This window comes from Labrus bergylta, chromosome 17 (genome assembly GCF_963930695.1).
Source record: "Labrus bergylta chromosome 17, fLabBer1.1, whole genome shotgun sequence".
Classification (NCBI taxonomy): Eukaryota; Metazoa; Chordata; class Actinopteri; order Labriformes; family Labridae; genus Labrus; species Labrus bergylta.
Window position 1 is genome coordinate 17,625,708 of NC_089211.1, and position 13,279 is coordinate 17,638,986.

Consider the following 13,279-nt stretch of genomic DNA (forward strand, 5'->3'; position numbering starts at 1 on the left):
AGCAGTGTCCCAATCACCGTGATCACCTGTGACAAACCACACCGAAGCTCGATCAATACACTGCTCTCCCGAGGGCTGTGGAATTAATGTTACTCTGCTGGCCTGTATGCCTGTTACTGCTTTTATTGTGGCACAAACACAGCTCCAACAAAGCATTTCGAAACAGAACATATCAAAAGAGGAAAACAATGGTCTTTTCATTTGTGACCATGTGGAGAAAAAGACAGAAAATGATCTCTTCTCATTTGACCAGTCCCTTTAGGAAGTGGCTTTTACAACAAAAGATGTAAAAACATTTCAAGTGCCTGTAAGTGTTTCACATATTTTGATAAATCGCTGCAGTTGACTCAAATGCTTTTTCAATGAAAAATAAATCCAAAATCAGTGACACACTGAAATTAACTTTACTGTATTTGATTGTGAGCAAACAACACGTTTCCCCTGTAGCTTCCTCAGGTTCGCTTTGGTAAACGTACTTTCTTGTGAAAAATTCTCCCTTTACATAGGCATTGTCATATCAAGCATCAGTGTGTCATTTACTGCATCCTTAAAATCTTTCAAAAGCTGCAAGATAGAGACTTGTTCTTTTTTTTGCCGTGCAGCAGACACCTGCGTCATTTTTAGAATCTTTCTACCAAAGTCCTGGATTACAGTGGCATTTCATTGAACTAGTACAGTAAACCATTAATGGTTAATCTAATACATGATGGAATCAATTTTTAAGTTGAAAACTGTTAGCCATCCCATGATGTTCTGGGTTTAATCTGTTGTCCATAGAGGGGCTTTGTTCCTAATTGTCTAACCAACCACAGCCTCTGGCCTTATTTTGATTTTTTTTTAAGATGCCATAGAATTAGGCAATCCTGAGTTCTACCAAAAACTCTAAGAAACCGCCAGATCTTTGTGGGACTTCCTGAAACACAAATCAGAGAAAAAAATTGAAAAATGAATGGAATACAAGGACTGAACTAAAAAAGGAAAAACACGCTCAAGAAATTTGCCTCGCAGAGAAAGTAGCAGAGACACAAATGAAGGCAGTGTGTGGGAGATTCGGTGCAAGCAGGGGGTGTGGGGGGGATGCCGCGCTCTGTCAGTGACTCCTAAGGGAGGGTGTTCACAGCTATATTAATATAACACAGAGGGGGTCGTTAGAGAAGTTTTTTTTTTGTCTTGGGCTAAATTAACACTCCCTTTAACCATCATAATAGTCATGTCATTAAAGGAGAGCCTTAAGAGTGTTTTTGTCAATGTTTTCCTTCCATCTACAGAGCTGAGTTTTCTCCCTTTAAATAAAGTAGCGGTTGAGTCTATAGAGTTGATTGTGAATATGTTGAGCTTTCTTTCTTTTGTGGTTTTGTTGATGTAAGTTTGAAACAGCCACGACTATATGTGCACAGTGGACCAGATGTCCAGCTGTTTTGTGTCTTCATTAATCTGTTGTGAGCTCTGTTTTTTCTTTCACTAGTGCTTGGTATTTTGTCGTCAGTCTTTATCCCCCCCCTACACACACACACACATACACACACACACACACACACACACACACACACACACACACACACACTTCCCTCTTTTTCCTCCACCTCACTCCCGGCTCATGTTGAACCTCCCACTGCGTTTGCCTCCAAACACTATCCGCCCACCGCAACTGCCCCCATGCCTGCGAGAGTTTGTCCCTCATTATCGGTCCTTACTGCACCCTGACCAACCTTCCCACCCAGCATGGTGTCATAGCTTCGGTACAGTATTGCCTCATTATCTCCACAGACACCAGAGAGGCCGGGCATTACAAGACATCAGAAACTCCCCCTCGGTTAGAGGGCCAAGAGCCTCTGACGGAGCTGACAGGTGATTAAGACAGGCCAAAGGTTTTATCTGACCAGTTAACACAGCTAAAGCAGGACCTTCTACACTCATTTGTGTTTGTGCATCTTGGTTTAATCCTTTATCAAGAGCCACCTTCATGACCAAACAATGAATCAGCAACAACAACACAACAGGAACACTTGTTCATTCTTTAAACAATATTTCTAGAGAAAAAATCCCAACTGGAGACACTAAATATATTTTCTTTATTTTTTCCTCTGGGTTATCCCAAGTTGAGGAAAATTAGGTCATATTGTTAAAGACTTTTTTTTACCAAAGGACACAAAAGAAGACATAGAAGTAAGAAGAAAAAAATAGTCGTGTTTGCTTTGTCAAATCCCTCTCAGAGTAGTTTGCTCAATCAGAACAGAAATTCTTCTGCTATTCAGATGTTTCAAATTCTTTTCAGATACTGTTTGCCTGGCAAACCGAGGGGTGTCCAAAACGGCTGTTTGGGGTTTCCTTAAGACCGTCTACCTCTGGTCAACACCAAATAAAAACGTTTCAAACCAGAATGGAAACTAGGAAGGAGGACATACTGGCTTCAGCATTGTTGTCAGATAAGCCAGCACTTCAACATTAGCGTGTTAAAGTCCAACATGTTTAGCTAGCTATTTCAGCCATGTAAGAATTAGCCTAGCCTATACCTATAGCTAGATATGTAAGATATCTGTAACTTTAACTGTATTAAATGTAGTAATATCTTTCTTTTAGTTTACCGTTTGATTATTCATCCAACATGTTAAGCATAAAGTGAGGTCGTTTTATGATTGAATTCAGTGGATGTCTTAGATATTTGACCTTTAAGACTGGATCATTTATAAACAAGCTAACAGAAGTTTAGCTCCTATAGACCTCACTGAAGTAATACAGCCTTTTAAGACCGTCTGACATGCATGAGCACTCTTTTTTTCCAGATTATGTGACCTTTTTTTCGAAGTCTGTCTGTGCCACCTGCAACACTTTCAGAGATGCTGTAAAACCAAGTTATCCAAAGCAAACTGCACGGAAGCAGGTTTGTCATAAATAAATCATCGCTCCATCTTCTTGATGTATGGGTTTAAATGCAACTTGGCTCTCCATCTCCTCCTTGAGTCATCTCTCCAAATTCCTTCTGTCTACCCAGAGCTCCAAAAAGCAACACGTAGCGCTCATGTAACTGCTCGCAGGCCTGTTCTTCTTGGTTTAGGAGATGGGGGTGGCGAGGCGGAGGAGCGGGGCTGGCGAGGACACAGCGCTGAGAAGGACGAGGAAAGAGGAGGCAGGAGCTGGGGGAGGGGGGGTGGGGGGGGGTTGTCTGTCCTAGGAGACAGATGGCGCGGGGGGCTGGTCCATGATGGGCTGGTGCTGGACGGGCTCCATGTGCTGTAGTGGGTAACTGGGGCCCAGGGTGGAACGTAGGCGGCACTCTGATCCTAAGCGCCACAGTAGTCCTCAGGCACAGGAGTCCACTTCCCCCGCCCATCTGTTCCTTCCATCGCGGCTATGGCAAACGTTCCTGTGCACAGAAAAATATACACAGGAGAACATACACGTGCATTTGCATACACACACACATAGTACGTCAGCGTCTGCCCCCCTGCTAATCTGCAGCTTTGGGTTCAGTTTCAGTGCACCAGCAGCACTTCCCCCAAATGTTCTCCCTCCCCGTCTCACAAATTTAGCTTACAGGTTTGACGAGATCCCACCAGCTTCCGCTCCTCTGTAGTGTCACATTGACTGCATCACTTACTGTGTAAAATATCAAACCACTCCCACGCAGACATGTCCGCAACCTTTGCTACGATGTAATCCAGGCACCAGGGATTTAATCGCTCTGTTGTAACCTGTAGGGGGGGTTAAGAAGGCAGGAGAGAACAGGTAGATCCAGACTGGGAAAGAGAAGCCAGAAGGGAAAGGGAAAAAAAAAAAATTGGCAAGATTGTAAACAGCAGAAAAACATGCTGCCATAAGGTCTGTAATGTATGCCGGAGGATGAGGTGTTACTGTGACTGATGCGTGTCTCAGGAGAATTGTTTTTTTCTCAAATCATAAATGTTTTCATAATCAGCCTGCTAATAAACGTGCTAACACACATGCAGCACTCTGAGCGCTAATGACTTGATCGGGAAGGTGATATCAGAGTCAAAAGGCGGTTGGTGAGTCAAGGTCAGATGGAGGCTGGGTACAAGATGTTTTTTTTTTCCTTCCGCAACCTGGAGAGCTTACATCATCAGATGTTACACCATCAGGCTCTTTAATGTCTTTATCTGTGCTCTGAGCTATGCAATGATATTGAAAGCAGTGAGTCATTTGTTAATCGTCTTCCTCTGGTTCTTCCTCTTCCATATTGCCGACATCCATAGTGTCGACAGCAGGGAAACACCCATGAACAGGTTGCCACAAATAAGACAGGTACAACAAGAACACACATTCACTTCCTGACATTTTCATACTTCAAAAAAATGGGGGATTTCAAGTCTATGTGGCTTGTATAGCTTCCTCTGTCTATGCAATTAGTTATGACCTCTATATCCGCATATATCATCTCTACCTTTCCCCTCCAACATCTCCGGTCCCCTTTAGGACAACAGGAGGCTGAGACATGATAGTCTATAGTTGTTATAACACATGAACAAAACTTTCAGGAAATTTTCAAGGTGAGCTGCATGTGTGAATGCAAAGAGCCAAATTCCACACAGCAACCAGAACAAATAACTGGCTGACTCATCACACTGAAGTAGTAGTAGTATAAACAGCAGCAGCAGCAGTAGCCTTGTAGAAGTGGTAATAAGCGCTTATTGCCAATTTTGAGTACAACTGACATAAAAGCGTAAATACAGCGGTAGGCTAACGTTAATCACTGTCTCCATCCAATTCAACATCAGCTGAGCATCTCGGGACCTGACAACATCTACTTGTTGTAGATGTACGTGTATTAACCAGAGCAGAAAATAAATACTTTAAAAGCCATTAAAAAATTCTGATCGATTGACTTTTTCTTGCTTATTTTACAAAGCATTGAACACACAAACAACATACATGATGCTGAGTGCCGGCCTTGACACGCTTTTAGAGCTAGGCCCTTAGCCAGCTGTCTGAATGCCAGTTAGGGAAACATTAGACCTTAAATATTAATGCAGTAATATGGCATTGTTGGAATGCTTACTGAGCTGTGGGCTCCAGGCCTGCTGGGTTATTTGTCACACTCCAGAAAGCTCACAGCAGCCAGAAAAATAACCTCCAGGAGGCTTAAAGCCTCTTAAGAGAAAAAGAAAGAATGCATTACGTTTTATAACTAAAACATTTGAATCATGTTTCTTTTTTTTTTAAATCTTTTTGTACCATTTTTGCAGCCTGAAATAAGTCTCTCATGTCCTATGTTTTCTGCAAAAGGCTTTTGGATTGGGGCTACATTCAACCCAAACCAAAGTGGAATGTTGCTCTTCACTCAGAGATTTATTGCAATCAGGGCGGCGCTGGTGGCGCAATGGATAGCATGTATTGAGGCTGTCGTCTCAAGTGGGCGGCCCGGGCTCGCACCCCGCCTGTGGCCTCCTTCCCGCATGTCGTTCCCCACTCTCTCTCCCTGGTTTCCGACTCTATCCACTGTCCTATCTCTCAATTAAAGGCACAAAAAGCCCCAAAAAATAAATCTTTAAAAGAGATTTATTGCAATTTGCACAAACCAAAAAAACGGGTACAAATTGCATGAATCTCCAGAGTGAAAGCAGCCCTCCCTTTCTCTTTCTCTCTCTGTGTGAATCTTACAGCAACAGATGGCAGATGGAGAAATCAGCAACACGTTTATTTTCTCTGTCCTTTATTTGAAGAAAACTGTGTCATAATTGGACGGCTACCCGAACACACATATTTTAGTGTATATTGATTCGGTTCCAGCTGAGATATTTTCATCTTACATCATCTACTGAGCTGAATGTGTGAGCCTTTTGGGAATAAGTCGCTTTTTACCAACAACAGTTTTTTTTTCTCTTTAAAGATTTTTCATTTGTGTAAACAAAAAATATGAAAATGGTCACAAACTTCTGTGCCTAATATACACACACGAAAAGTACATACACACATACACTCTGAGCGCTGTTTTTTTTCTGCTTGTAATGTATTAAGTTAACCTTGGAGACACCCTGAGGTGCTTAAGCTAGTGCTGGCAACTCTGCAGGGAATGATTAGATGAGATGACAGACGAGAAAAAAAGCTACGCTAATAACTAGCGTTAAACTTCAGACGCACACACATACTGTGTATGCAACAAGGTGTGTGGGGTGCATATACACATACTGTATATGTGTGTGTGTACATGAATCTGTGCGGGTTTTCACCTGCACAAGTGTGCGTTTGAGTTACTTCCAGCTTGATAAATGCCTGATTTGATATGTAGAGGAAATGCAAATTCAAAATCTAGAATTAGACATGTGCAAACGCTCACTAGCCAGAAGGAGTAGCTTTGCTCTGCGCTGTGTGGAAAGGTCGGGGACAGGGGATACAGGGGTGGGTTAGGGGCCGTAGGCGGTGAGAGGGGGTCAATGATGTGAAATATATCGATTGCAGGTTTCCTGACAAGTGTTCAGTGATTTCCTGTCCCTGGCAGAAATATTGTGCTTGTTAATCCATTTGAGTCGGAGCAGCAAGGGGGCTCAATGTGTGTGTGTGTGTGTGTGTGTGTGTATGTGTGGGAGTGAGTGTGTGTGTGTGGGAGTGCTGAAAAAGGTGTGTGGGGTGGGGGGCAGTCAACGCAAACAGGATGCTAATGAGTCTGCGCTAATCAATGTGTGCTTAATCAGCTATTCAGCTCTGCGTGGCCACGGGAAGGGTGGGGGGGGGGAGGAGCGGTGAGAGTCTGTTGGGAGGAGTTCATGAGAAAGTGCAGGCCCAACCTCTAATTCACTCCCTTTGTTGAGAACATTGGTTCTCAGGAACCCCTAGGTGAATGCAGATTTCATTTCCTTCAGACAGGGGGGCAGCTAGCGTGTGGTTTCATTTCTGATCATGTTGCTCTGCTGAATTTCCTCCACTGGAAATTCATTTCAAAGATATGCAGTGAAAGAGCCGGGATGTCATTATTTATGGCTTTTTGATGGTCGTATGTGAAATGTTATCTTAAGTGTATTTTCTAGTTGATCAGAGACAGGGCCATTTTCAATGGGAACTTGATGAGGAAAGGGGGAATCGTGATTTAAGGGGCCGCCAGATAGCCTAGCGATTATGTTGCGCTCATCATATACAGAGGCCATTGCCCTCGTAGCAGCGGCCGTGGGTTTGAATACGACCTGTCTCTCTTCAGCTACCCTATCCAATAAAGTCAAATGGCCTAAAATATCTGTTAAATAATGCTATTTATCATTTTAAACCAATATTTTTACCTTAAACTCTGGAGGACAAATTACTCTAAGCATGAGGACTAACTGATATATGTGTGTGGCATACGTTCCGCTTAGTTGATTAACAAAGCTGGGGTTGCTTTGTGAGCAGGACATACAATGCTAGCTAAACTCCCCTCTCTAATGGCATCCAGTCACAGCTTTTATATTGTTTGTAGATACAGTAGATTTTAGTCGCTATTTAAGTCGGAAACAGTGTTTTTAAGTTTCCTGTAATCCTACACAATAAAGTTAATGTATGCTACTCCTTAGACGGACACTAACGTACTTAGCCTGCCTTGCTAAAGATTTTAACCTAATTGTTTTTCATAATGTTCATCCCGACTCCCAAGGGGGGGTCACCAGAGGGCACGAGGGGGGTTGTGTAAACCTGGAGGAATGAAGGATGCAAATGGAACAAAAAAATGTGGTGGTGACATTAACGTTTTAATGTACGTCTTTCTAGATGTTCATATCAAAACCTACAGTATGTGTTTCTATTTTTTTACGATGCCAATTTTCAGTTTAGAAAAATAACAGAGCAGAAGACATATTGAGTATTATGACAGAAGAGAGAAAAAAATTACCTACGGGTACAAATCAAGTAAATGAACCGGAAACTCTCAAAGCATGTGAACTGTTACTGTTAGTGTAGATTGATGTAAAAATGTGCTTGACATGACTTTCTGTCCAGATCACTTTTCATCAAAGGGGTTTAATAGATGATCAGTTGTACAAGTAGTTTGGTATTGCTCTGAGCTGTTGACCAATTATTCAAACAGAAACATTGTTTGTATGATCATTATTTCTGTTTAAAGATTTTAACACCTACAGCAAAAAAAAATTGTCCTCATGTTCTTGCCTTCCCATAAACAGATCACACGTCTTGCATTCAGATCTCATAACTAAGTACATAATACACTCGCACATAAACTTTCATTATATGACCCTCTCACATGGGACATTTTCTAACCCTTTTCCCCCCCCCCCATTTTCCAACATGTCAGTTTGAGAGTTACACATTAATCCTGTTCTTTACCCACTCAGAAAAAGGCCACAACTCAATCAGTCTCCCGTCCTTGGGAACGGCGGCCTTTAAAAAATGACTCCATACCCTGAGTTGACAGCCCAAAGATGGGAAGAGAGGAATTAATCTCCCAGAAAGAGCCAAAATAAAAAAAAAGGTGGGGGAATAAACAAAAAAAAAAATTGTGGGGGGGGGGGGGGGAGGAGGAGGGGTGTTGGTGCTTTGGTCTGCTCACAAATTGTACACAAATTCTGTATGTGCACACACCCAAGCGCACACCCACACATCCAGTATGTGTGAAGACGAGAGCTGGGAGGGAGAGGGAGAGCAGGGATCGATCCATATTATGGTCTAATCTGTATCGCCCTGGGCTGCAGCAGACGTAGGGTTTTTGTTGGTGGGGGGGAGGGGGGGGGGTGGACCCTTATGAAATGTCAACAAGACGTGATTTCGTCTACAGCTGGCCCGGGAAAAACCGGCCACTGCTTTCGGTTGTTAATACTCTTTAACAGGCCGGGGTCAGTGTTGACACTCTGGCGTCTCCTTCCCAAGTGTTAACAAAGGGACACGTTATTTGGCTACCATGACTTGCCACCCAAATGGGATGTGACCTGAGGCCACCGAGCAGCTGTAGGTGGGAGATGTAGTAAAGAGAAGTTGAGAGAGAAAGAAACCATTCCTGGCAAAGGGCCACATTGCAGCTCTCATGAAATAAGCTTGCGTTGGTGTGCGAACTGTATTGAAATCTGGAAGGAGAACAGAGGAAGATAGGGCGGCAGATTGTGGGGAGATAAATGGAGGAAAGAAAGATCATGATCATGATCATGCCAGAATCTGAAGCGTTGGGAGGATGGCGTTTCTCTGAGGCCGAGCGTTGTGAATCACACATGCCTGTAAATTTATCAGTGTACAGCACTCCTTATTGTGTGTCATTGCTCCTCTTGATCATTCGGACCATTCATCCTGCGAGACAGCCGCATGTACACGGTGATGCCCAATTGATTTACTCTCTCGGAAAATACACATTAACATGCCTAACAGTTGTCACACAGCACAGCCGTGACTGTAATTTAAATAGCTCAAGTCTGACATTGTGTCTTTTCTGTTCGGGGAGTATTTGATAAGGCGACATCATTACAAACCCCCCTCCCTTATCTATCTCTGTATCTACTGAGGTAAAGGAGCGATGGCTCTCGTTTGAGCTGCAAAGCCAAGCTGTCATTAGTCTGTCTTCAAATATACCCACCAGCTCTAATGATGCAAAAACATGCCTGGCTATGCCTGAGCACGAGCCATTTGAAGAGCGGAGTGGGGGGGGGGGGAAATGAAATAATAAAGATTTGAAGAAATACGGATGTAGCAACATGTACGTCTTTAGGTTGATGCAGTGTTTCGCCATGGAGGATGACGGGGTCTTTTTTTCCTAGGGCGGTGATTGCTGTGTGTTTGAGCTTTATTTTCATTTTAAAGAGGGATGGGCTTTTAACATGCAACTCCAAATCTGTCTGTCTGTCATCCGCTCTTTGATGTCCTGCTGCTTCTGTAGCCTTTGAGAGGGCTCGGGTATCATTAAGCACTTCCAATGAGTCCCACGTAGAAAAGATGACTGGATACCTAAAGTTTTTCATCATCAATAAAAAAGGAGTCTGACTCTCCTTTAAGTGGGAACTTCAATCACCAGCTTTAATTCATGTATTTGTCCATAAATAACCTGCCTTTCATTAGCTTTCTGATACTTTTTTTTTTTTGCATTGTTAGCAAATCTAGCCCTCTGTTATGCCTCCTCCTTATTTCTTGTATGTGGTCTATAATAACGTGCAGGTGTGTGTGGTATATGGACAGCTAATATATGCCTGTCGCCGGCATAGGAGAGCATACCAGAGTGCACTGCATGCTGAATCTGAACGAGGGTGGAAGACATTAAATATTCCTTTTGATTGCATATCCAGCTGCATATTCTCACTGAGGGATTTTGCTTTTAAGTGAATGTGCTGTACACAAGCACTTTACAGTTTAACAAATATTTTTCCCCTGGCAATGTCTCAGCCCACTGGTGGTTTAGTACTTAATCCTTCTCAACAAATTCAACTACCAGATACACCCAGGGGTGGGCGGGGAGCTGCCATCTCTGCAAAGGGAATTATTGACATTATTAAGCTATTAACAGAAGAAAAAAGCATTTTGTATGATAAACAAACGTATGGTTTCAATCCCTGAAAGCCCTCTGTAGTTTAGGACTTGGTGCAGAATGATGAAAGTGACCTTGCTCCGGAGAGTTGGGTGGGCAGGTTTTACTAATGTAGCCAAGAATTCTTAAGGGAATACTAATGTTGGTTGAGGCAACATCTCAGGTCTGCTTATAGCACTTCTTACCGCAGGTCTCCCCCAGAATCAAGGGTCCTTTTGAAAAAGCCTGTCTTCTCATCTCTGGCTCTGTTCTGAGAGCTCATTAGGACCAGAGATCAAAGCGCGGGGCAGCGGGCCTGTGAACTGGACACTGTGGGCTATTTCCATCTATTTATCACTCGTGTGCTCGGCTATTTTGGCCCCCACTGGAGGTGATCTGCATCCAGATTGCACCACAACTTTCCTCTGTAATCGTGCCATTCTGGTGGCATCCATCAGCAGCCGTGCACTAAAAGTTATCTGAACTGAATGTCTGTTTCAAACCAATGCTGGCCCGCACATAAAAAGGTTTATTCACTGTACTACTCGCAAACACCTTAAACTAAAATGTAAAGACTGGTGTTTTTTTTATCAGAGTGTTATAGAGTGAATAGATTCCATGTCCTTGTCCTGTGCTATAACCTAGAGGTTTATGGGTTTTAAGATGTGTTTTCGCCTTCACAGCTTCACTGTAAAAATACATTTTGCAGCATTATTGACATGATAAAGCAACAATAGATGGAAGGCTGTTTGCCAGGAGGCCTGTGGCCCACCTTAACCTAAAGTTAGACGGAGATTGTCAGCACAGAATTTGTTTCGTTTGTATCGTGTTGTCGAAACCCAACTTTGTAGACCCTTCCTGTCTAAAAATGTGTCTCCAATATTAGTTTAAAAAAAAAACTTGCAGTCACTCCAAGTGACTAGATCATGTGTAATGACATCACCAGAGCTATTTCTCAATCCAGAAAAAGCTCCTGCAGAGAGTCATACAAAAGTCTACAACATCGTAACAGGCTGATAACTCCTCAACTTAATTTGATGTGAAACCGGAGGAGTTCCCATGAAATGCAAGTTTTGTGGTTGCCTCCTGTGCATATTTTTTTTTTTTTACATACAATCAGAGGCCCTGCTTGTGAACAGGTAGGGCAGGCAACTGCTTGGAGCCTCAGACCAAGGGCTGACAAATTCAACCAAAGCAGCGGCCTTACATTTTGCAACGACTGTAGGAAACGTCCCTAAGGGGGCCCCATCTGACAGCACTCACTCGTGTTGCCCTGCTGAGCGTCACGTGCAGGATCGCTGTGAAAATCAAAGATGGTCAATGATAGTCAACACAGAAAGATGAAAGAGGAATAATTAATCTATAGGAGAGAAAAAATAAAGAGGAAGAGGAGTAGGCGTCGGGACACTGGCAGACAAGACGGTGATGAACGCTGGTTGGAGGGTCCCCCTATAGATTTTTTGCCCAGGGCCCCAACAGGCTCTGGAATCACCACCGCCAACAATTCCCATGTGGATGTTAGTTGCATGGCATGAGACTAGATGCCACACGGGTTAACTTTGGATGAACAGGGAAGGACGAATGAAAGACTTCCTGTCTCAATCATCTCTGTGCTTTTAATAGTCTGCAGACAAACACAGCTGCAAGCATACATGGGCTTTAACACGTGGTAATTCACGTTCATCAATGAATGACCTCAGACAGGTGATGAGCAGGAAAATCCGCCTGTCTGCTCGTATGTTTGCTTAACGATGACATAGAACATCCTACTCAAACAACAGCATGAGGACAGGTGTGCTGTGGATCCCTTTCACTTTACGCAACCTTCTCCCTCAATGCACAGACTTAACTACACATCGACATGCAGTATTTATAACCTTTAAAACCTTTCTATTCCTCGGGCTTATAGTGTCTGTATCAATCAGGACAAGAGTAAGAGTGTGAGAAAAGGTACAGCAGAACGTTAGTCTATGATGGAAGAGCCACGAGGGACAGTGTGTGACAGACAGAACTCCCTCAGCAGTGACTTTTCTACACATATTATATATAAAACATGACACACCTGCACTCCACATGCATATACAGCCTTTCCACTCATTCCTGTCACAAACATACCAAAGCGGTGCAGCGACCCGTTCCCTAGAGCAAGCGTTTTTGCTCTTACAGGCTGTCCAAACATTTCTGCCTATGAAGGGGAGATTTTATTTTCTGATACCATTTTTTGTTTCATTCAGGTACTGATTCTGATACCTGAATTTGTAAATTGGCTGATACAATTACCAACCGATAACAGTTTTTGCGTTTGTTTTTGTCTTGCCTGGCTTAGAGAATCTATTGACCCTTCATTTGTTTGGATTGTCACATTAAGAGAGACGTATATTAACAGGGATTAAAACAGATTCACAAAGGAGAGAATTTCTTGAGGAACCTCTCACTTTATCTGCATCAATTTTTAACATGGAGCCAAGAGATTATCTCCGAATTACGAGTTGCGAGGTACATGCATTTCTCTGCGTTTTTTTCTTCCCGATGGATCAGAGTGAGGTTTCCGTCTCAACTGCAATGATCTCCTTAGCCAGCACAAAGACATGAGTATCTCCCCATGTGTCAAACCCAAACCCAAAATAAAACTGGATTAGACTACTTAGTCTAAAATTGTTTGCTACTTTAAGTGGTCTAAATGAGAGCTTCTATTGGGATTTTTGAGGTAGCGTTATCTCCTTAATTCAGAATAACAAGTTATAAGTTTATGTTTTCATAAAAATGTAACTCGTAATTCAGAGATAGTTATCGGATAAAATCTGAAAAAAAAAAGAGCAGGTTTGTATTTTTTCATGAATGCAGTAGTCTGCTCAACTTTGA